The sequence below is a fragment of the Erythrolamprus reginae genome, chromosome 7 (genome assembly GCF_031021105.1).
Source record: "Erythrolamprus reginae isolate rEryReg1 chromosome 7, rEryReg1.hap1, whole genome shotgun sequence".
In the NCBI taxonomy this organism is placed as follows: Eukaryota; Metazoa; Chordata; class Lepidosauria; order Squamata; family Dipsadidae; genus Erythrolamprus; species Erythrolamprus reginae.
The window spans coordinates 10,224,889-10,233,638 of NC_091956.1; the positions used below are offsets into that span (position 1 = coordinate 10,224,889).

The 8,750-nt window shown below is 42.3% G+C and overlaps 1 pseudogene; it reads right to left on the bottom strand.

Moving 5' to 3' along the window:
• Positions 1 to 5,023: 5,023 nt before the first annotated feature.
• Positions 5,024 to 8,750, bottom strand: part of LOC139170028 (uncharacterized) — a 10,460-nt pseudogene continuing 6,733 nt past the window's right edge.

The following is an 8,750-nucleotide window of genomic DNA, read 5'->3' on the forward strand; positions in this document are numbered from 1 at the left end:
AACCCGATGGAGCCTGACATGATTGACAGAAGGAGAAGGGGAAGGCAATGCAGGAGGCTGATGAAGGGGGATCGGAGAGATTACAGGGGCCTCACACAAAGAGCTACAAGTTACGGCTGGGTACAGGTTGGAAGGGTGAAAGTAACTACGCCGTTGTGGCCAGCTGGAGTTGAGTCCAACTCAGACAAATTTAAGTTAGTCTATGGAGTGTCTCAATCATCCAGGTCAGTGTGGTCCCCAAAGTGCTTTTTCAAGAAGAGATAACTGGACGTTCTCCTTGAAGATCCCATCATCGAATACAGCTCTGTTTGGAACCCATATCGCATCTCAGACATCAACACTCTTGAAAATGTCCAAAGATACTTCACCAGAAGAGCCCTTCACTCCTCCACTCGAAATAGAATACCGTACGAGACTAGACTTTCAATCCTGGGCCTAGAAAGCTTAGAACTAAGACGCCTTAAACAAGATCTAAGTATTGCCCACAAGATCATATGCTGCAATATCCTGCCTGTCAGCGACTACTTCAGCTTCAACCACAACAACACAAGAGCACACAACAGATTTAAACTTAATATTAACCACTCCAAACTTGACTGTAAAAAATATGACTTCAGTAACCGAGTTGACCCTTCGCTTCCTAGATATCAATTGTTTCGACTCCTACCCTCAAATCAATGCTACAGAGCACTGCACACCAAGACAATTAGACACAAGAGTAGTTTTTTTCCCCAAATGCCTTCACTCTGCTAAACAAATAATTCCCTCAACACTGTCAAACTATTTACTGTGGCTGCATGACTATTACTACTAGTTTTTTCTGATCATTCCAATCACCTCCTCCCACTTATGACTGTATAAATGTAACTTGTTGCTTGTATCCTTAAGATTTTCATTAATATCGATTGTTTCCTGGTTGCTTATTTGACCCCCTATGAGAATCATGAAGTGTTGGACCTCCTGATTCTTGACAAATGTTTCTTTTTCTTTTATGTTCACTGAGAGCATCTGCACCAAAGACAAATTCTTTGTGTCCAATGACACTTCGTCAATATTCTATTCTATTCTATTTCATTGAATTCTATTCTATTCTATTCTATTCTGATTTCATTGCTTATTTGACCCCTATGAAGTGTTCTACCTCCTGATTCTTGACAAATGTCTCTTTTCTTTTATGTACACTGAGAGCATCTGCGCCAAAGACAATTTCCTTGTGTGTCAAATCATACTTGGCCAATAAAGAATTTTATTCTATTCTCTGGAAAGCCAGGAGCCACAAGCTTTCCTTGAGGTCAAGTTGAGGGATGACTCAATTCCTTTGAGGCCCTCCAAAGCATCCATCCATCCTGGTGGGGATTGTATGGGTTGATTTGGGGAATGGCTTGACGGGCTCTCCTTTGAATCCAACCCCGTACGGAGTCTTTCACACAGCCCTTGGTCCTTCAGCCATCTCAGGGGTTTTGGAATGGCTTTCCATGGGGCTCCATCCATACTAAGTGGTGAGGCTACAGTGGACCCGATCTGTTTCCTGCGTTTTGCTGGAGTGGATTTTTTTTTTGGGAAGCACTCCAGTGAGTTGTTTCTCTGCTTTGATTTTTAATATTTATACATCAGGATGTTTTCCTTGCTGGGATTTGTGGGCCGCATCAAACAAGCCTCTTTTATCTCAGTCTCTATTTGATAGCACTGTTGTTTTATTTGTTCTAACTTGCCATTGGAACATTTGTTCCCATCAAGCAACCTGGAAGCCTTTCCAATAAATAGAGCCAATAAACAAAACCCAATAAATTGGGTTGGGGGAGACAGAGAAAGAGAGGTGGGGTGGAATACAGCATGGTGGCCCTAAATTCTTGCTCGGTTTGTTTTCTTCTCTGTCTTCTTGGGAGGCCTGGAGAAGCATCATGAAAGCAAAACGAAGCACCTTCTGGTGAACTTTCCCTACTCAAAAACAATGGGGTTGGGGGTTGCTGAAGGCTGGTGTGTGTGTTTGTGTTTTATGGCACACACATAATACACACGTCCACATGTCTGTGGCTAGGCATCTGTGTATGCCGATTTGTAGACATTGTTCCTGGTGGTCATCCTGTTAGTATCCCTTGCAGTCACGGCCAAGTTGAGTAACCTCTGCTTCTTGCCTACAGCTTTTCTCAGGCAGCCAACGGAGGGAGTTCCTACGGATAAACAAACATTCCTGTTTTTCTTGTACACAGAGACGAGGCTCCACTTGAAATTGGGGAGGGGGGAGAGGAGCGTTTCATTTCTTAGTATAGAGGATGCATACATTTTATTTATTTTTTCATTTATTTTTATTTCTACTGGCAATAACAAAAGGAAAAAGCCTCTTCTCTTTTGCATGTATGACAGATTTTGAGTGAGCAGAGGTTAGCATCTCACAGCTGGAGTAGAATACAATAGGATAGGATAGGATAGGATGGGATGGGATGGGATGGGATGGAATGGAATAGAATAGAATAGAATAGAATAGAATAGAATAGAATAGAATAGAACAGAATCTTCGGAGAAGGGCTGCATACAAATCTAAATAATATTAATAATAATAATAATAATAATAATAACAACAACAACAGATGATCCAAAGTGCAGACTCTGTAAAGAAACAGATGAAACAATCGATCACATACTCAGCTGCTGCAAAAAGATCGCACAGACTGACTACAAGCATAGTCTGCGGAGAGGGGCGGCATACAAATCTAAATAAATAAATAAACAAACAAACAAACAAACAAACAAACAAATAAATAAATAAATGATAAATAATTGATAATAATAAATAAATAAATAAATAAACAAACAAATAAACAAACAAACAAACAAACAAACAAACAAACAAACAAACAAACAAACAAACAAACAAATAAATAAATAGACATGATGCTGTGGCACAGATGATCCACTGGAACTTGTGTCGGAACTACCATTTACCAGGGGCAAAGAACTGGTGGGATCATAAGCCTGAAAAAGTGGTCGAAAATGAGCAAGCAAAACTACTGTGGGACTTCCGACTTCAGACGGACCGAATTATGAAGCATAACACACCAGACATTGTGATCATGGAGAAAAAGAAAGTATGGATCATCGACATCGCAATCCCAGGAGACAGCAGAATTGAGGAGAAGCAGCTAGAGAAATTAGTGAAATACGAAGATCTAAAATTAACGACTCTGGCATAAGCCAGTGAAAGTGGTCCCAGTGGTACTTGGCGCGCTGGGCGCAGTGCCAAAGGATCTCAGCGGACATTTGAAAACCATTGGAATTGACAAAATCTCCATCTGTCAATTGCAAAAGGCTGCTTTACTGGGATTGGCAAACATAATTCGCCGCTACTTCAGGCAGTCCTAGGTGCTTGGGAAGTGCCCGACTGGTGATGAAATACGAAATCCAGCATAGTGATCTTGTTTGCTGTGTTGTACTGACATAATAATAATAATAATAATAATAATAATAATAATAATAATAATAAAAAAAGAGAATAGAATAGAATGGAGTGGACTGGAAAAGAATGGAAGAGAATAGAATTCTTTATTGGCCAAGTGTGATTGGACACACAAGGAATTTGTCTTTGGTGCAGATGCTCTCAGCGTACATAAAATAAAATATACATTTGTCAAGAATCATGAGGGACAATGCTTAATGATTGTCATAGGGATCAAATAAGCAATGAAGAAACAATATTAATAAAAATCTTGAGGATACAAGCAAGAAGTTACAGTCATACAGTCATAAGTAGGAAGAAACGGATGATGGGAATGATGAGAAAAAACTAGTAGTAATAGTAGTGCAGACTTAGTAAATAGTTTGACAGTGTTAAGGGAATTATTTGTTTAGCGGAGTGATGGCATTCGGGGAAAAAACTGTCCTTGTGTCTAGTAGTTTTGGTGTGCGGTGCTCTGTAAGGACGTTTTGAGGATAGGAGTTGAAACAGTTTGTGTCCAGGATATGAGAATGAGGCAAAGGCAATAAAATGGCTCCTCTGGTTTCTTTTTAAAGTGTTTTGTTTTGAAGCAGCTTCAAAGTGATGTTGGTTTGAAGCCCTGTTGAAGTCCTGCACCTTAAGGTGTAAACAAATTCACTCTTTATTTACTAGGCAATAGATAAAACCAGGTTGAGTCTAGGTGCTTTGGATGGAAGCCTGGCAGGTAATCAGAAATGGAACAAAACTCCCAGATATTATTATTAATGTTGTTGTTGTTGTTATAATAAAATAATAATAGCAACAACAACAACCACAAGGAGTTGGAAGGGACCTTGGAGGTCTTCTAGTCCAACCCCCTGCTTAGGCAGGAAACCCTACACTACTTCACATTAATGGTTATCCAACATCTTCTTAAAAACTTTCAGTGTTGGAGCATTCACAAGTTCTGGATGCAACTTCTGTTCCACTGGTCAATTGTTCTAACTGCCAGGAAATTTCTCCTTAGTTCTAAGTCGCTTCTCTCCTTGTTTAGTTTCCACCCATTGCTTCTTGTTCTACCCTCAGGGGCTTTGGAGAATAGGTTGACTCTCTTTTCTTTGTGGCAAACCCTGAAATATTGGAAGACTGCTATCATGTCTCCCCTGGAGAATAGGTTGACTCGTTCTTCTTGGTTCTTCTTCTTGGTTCTGTGTGTGTTGCTTCCCTGCCTTGTTACCATCAGGGAGTTTCCAGAAGCCAAGCAGAAGTCCAAGAGGTCTTTGGTCAGATTCAGCATGGTCCAAGTTAGCAATGTGGCTGTGAACTGTCTATAAAATGTATATTTTGGGTCCAATTAAGTGGTTCCAGTTGGCAAGTAGACCTCAGAACGGTGTTCAATGGGAGCTCTATGGTCTTTGTCCTATGACAGCCACTTCTTAAGCTCTTCCCAAGCAAGCATCTTTTTGGCAAGCCGTGGTGATAATACGCCGGGCAAGAAGAATGGCTTCTTCAGAGCACAGCAATCTCTTTTGCAGGAGATCACAATCTGGCTTTGAAGAAAGAATGAATGCGAAAAGAGCTGGGATTTGGGGGCTGTTTGTTTTGCAGCAATCAAGGAAAGGAAGGAGTCCATTTCCATGGTCCAGTTGCTCTGTCATGGTCCAGTTCCTGAGTTATGGCTTTGTGTTTCTTAATCTTGGCTCCAGAATAAAGTCCTCGGAAGAAGGACATCCGAAGCGATGAGTCTCCGGAGCCCTTACTGGAGCTCCTCTTTTCAAGTCCACACGATTTACAGGGCTTGGCAGATGGAAATAATTTACTCCGACGGTGATTTTTCATAGCCTGCTTCCTTTCGGTTACTCTGTGCTTACGACCAGGAAAATACCAACAAGGTGCCCGATTTCTTCATAGGAGGGGGAGAAAAATCACATTTGTGTAAAACAAAAAAGAGCTTGTCTTACGGAGCCATCCTCCTTCCCATCTTCCTACCGCTTCACCATCTGCAGGGGAGACATAACAGCAGTCTTCCAATATTTCAGGGTTTGCCACAAAGAAAAGAGAGTCAACCTATTCTCCAAAGCCCCTGAGGGTAGAACAAGAAGCAATGGTGGAAACTAAACAAGGAGAGAAGGGACTTAGAACTAAGGAGAAATTTTCTGACAGTCTCAAAATGGGTGAGCAGTGTGGTTGGGCAGTGTTGTGATTCCGTCTGAGGCCCCTCAGGGAACGGCTGATCCTCTGCCGGCTTCCTGCTCAGAGGGGGAGGATGAGGAACAGGAGGTTCAGGCAGACGGGGAGGAGGAAACTCAGGCTGAGGGAGAGGGAGGACAGCCAGAGTCCCCCGAGAGGGAGCTCTCCCCAGCAAGCAGCCTGGATTCCTTAGATGAAAATGCACAAGCAATCATAGATCTCCGGCAGAGAAGAGCAACACAACGAAGGGGTCAATTAGCCAGGTACTTTCAGCACTAAAGAGGCAACAGCTGGGTTTGGGTGTGGTGCTCTCTGGAAAGGCTGAAAAGGCAGACCCACCCTTCCTGGCTTGTGGAGTATTATCTTTGGGAGTCCTGGGACCTGGCTGTGATCTTTGGCGTCTTGGAATTCTGGTTTGTGACTTTGAATACTGAAACCTTGGGGGGAAAAGGTGTGGGTCTTATTCTCTACAGTGGTGGGTGTGCCAGCAAGAAGTCTGCTGTATTGTCTGGCCATCAGGACTCTGCTGTGAAGTCTCATAGCCTGCCTGTTGGGAAGAACAGGTTTTTCTCTGTATTTTTCAAACTATAAAGTGCTTTTGCTTTTAACAGCGTATCTGGCTGCTTTTTCCAGTTGGTGTTGAAGTCTGGGGGCACCCAGACAGAACAGGCAGTAGGAAAAGCAAGTAGGATGCTTGGCTGCATAGCTAGAGGTATAACAAGCAGGAAGAGGGAGATTGTGATCCCCTTATATAGAGCACTGGTGAGACCACATTTGGAATACTGTGTTCAGTTCTGGAGACCTCACCTACAAAAAGATATTGACAAAATTGAACGGGTCCAAAGACGGGCTGCAAGAACGGTGGAAGGTCTTAAGCATAAAACGTATCCTTGGAACAAACTTCCAGCAGACGTGGTTGGTAAATCCACGGTAACTGAATTTAAACATGCCTGGGATAAACATAGATCCATCCTAAGATAAAATACAGGAAATAGTATAAGGGCAGACTAGATGGACCACAAAGTCTTTTTCTGCTGTCAATCTTCTATGTTTCTAAAAATGGCTGCATTCAGTTTATAAGACACACTGATATTTCCACCCTGTTTTAAGGGGGTGAAATTGTGCATTTTATAATCCAAAAAATACCGTATATGTTAAATGGGTCCATGGACAATATGCATTCTTATCTCACTTATTCTTGTCCTTTCTCTTTCTTCAAAATCAGTTCTTCTTATAGCTTTTGGATCATTATCCATTAGATGATTCATTACCAAATAATTCCATATTCTCATTCACACCCATTAACCTTATTACATTTTTCCTGTTTGCTAGAAATATAAACCTCAGTTTTCCGCCCCCAACCTTTTGCTATCACAGTGCTGCTCCAAGCATCTTGGGTCAAAGAGAATAAATTCCCCAACAAATACAATAATTTTTGAGTTGTTATAATAATTCTGCAATCACAGAAGAAATAACATCTAACAATTCCGCGATCATATGACAGAATAAATAACATGTTGTTTTTCTCTTAGAACGCAAATGTCTTTTTGGAACAAATCCTTTGATTATGAGTCACTCTCAATGGGATTCTTCCGCTGCAGTGCCAGGCATAACATCTTCGTAACATTTCTGTGTTTCAATGTTGATTTATAATGTTGAAAAAAACAGAGGGATTACATTAGAATATTAATATATCTATTTATTTTTCAAAGTGTGAAGAATGTGTGCAATTGGCGTGCATTGATTATGATCTAAATCTAGCAATGAATGAAAAATGACAGAAGACGAAAAAAATATGTCTTCCATGTTATTCCTTTGGCCTTCACTTGTGTTCCTTGCTCATGGGCTGGAGGCTTACAAAAGAATTCCAGTTCCACTGAAGCAGTGGAAGTGATATGCCAGTGCCTGGAGGCTGTTGGGGTCTGGATGGGTGTCAACAGACTCAAACTCAACCCTGATAAGATGGAGTGGCTGTGGGTTTTGCCTCCCAAGGACAACCCCATCTGTCCGCCCATTACCCTGGGGGGGGGGAATCACTAACCCCCTCAGAGACGGTCCGCAACTTGGGCGTCCTCCTTGATCCACTGTTCACATTAGAGAACCATCTTTCAGCTGTGGCGAGGGGGGCGTTTGCCCAGGTTCGCCTGGTGCACCAGTTGCAGCCCTATTTAGACCGGGAGTCACTGCTCACAGTCACTCATGCCCTCATCACCTCGAGGCTCGACTACTGTAACGCTCTCTACATGGGGCTACCTTTGAAAAGTGTTTGCAAACTTCAGATCGTGCAGAATGCAGCTGCGAGAGCAATCATGGGCTTCCCTAAATATGCCCATGTCACACCAACACTCCGCAGTCTGCATTGGTTGCTGATCAGTTTCCGGTCACAATTCAAAGTGTTGGTTATGACCTATAAAGCCCTTCATGGCACCGGGCCAGATTATCTCAGGGACCGCCTTCTGCCGCACGAATCCCAGCGACCAGTTAGGTCCCACAGAGTGGGCCTTCTCTGGGTCCCGTCAACTAAACAATGTCGGTTGGCGAGGCCCAGGGGAAGAGCCTTCTCTGTGGCGGCCCCAGGCCTCTGGAACCAACTCCCCCCAGTGATTAGAATAGCCCCCACCCTCCTTGCCTTTCATAAGCTCCTCAAAACTTATCTCTGCCGTCAGGCATGGGGGAACTAAGATAATCTTTTCCCCTAGGCTTCTACAATTTATGCATGGTATGTTTGTATGTATGATTGGTTTTATAACAAGGGTTATAAAGGGGTGGCATACAAATCCAATAAATAAGTAAGTAAGTAAGTAAGTAAGTAAGTAAGTAAGTAAGTAAGTAAGTAAGTAAGTAAGTAAATAATAGGCGTGCATTGATTATGATCTAAATCTAGCAATGAATGAAAAATGACAGTAGACTAAAAAAATATGTCTTCCATGTTATTCCTTTGGCCTTCACTTATGTCCCTTGCTCATGGGCTGGAGGCTTACAAAAGATTTCCAGTTGCACAATTTGTCCTCAATGCATGAAGGGTGGCCAAAGGATAATAGGGCAGGACAATCTTGCTTGTTTTCTCCCCAGTCCTTGAGAGAAGACACAACTACTGCCTTTGAGATGTTCAGCACATCTAGAGCATTGCTATAGAATAATTGTTAAA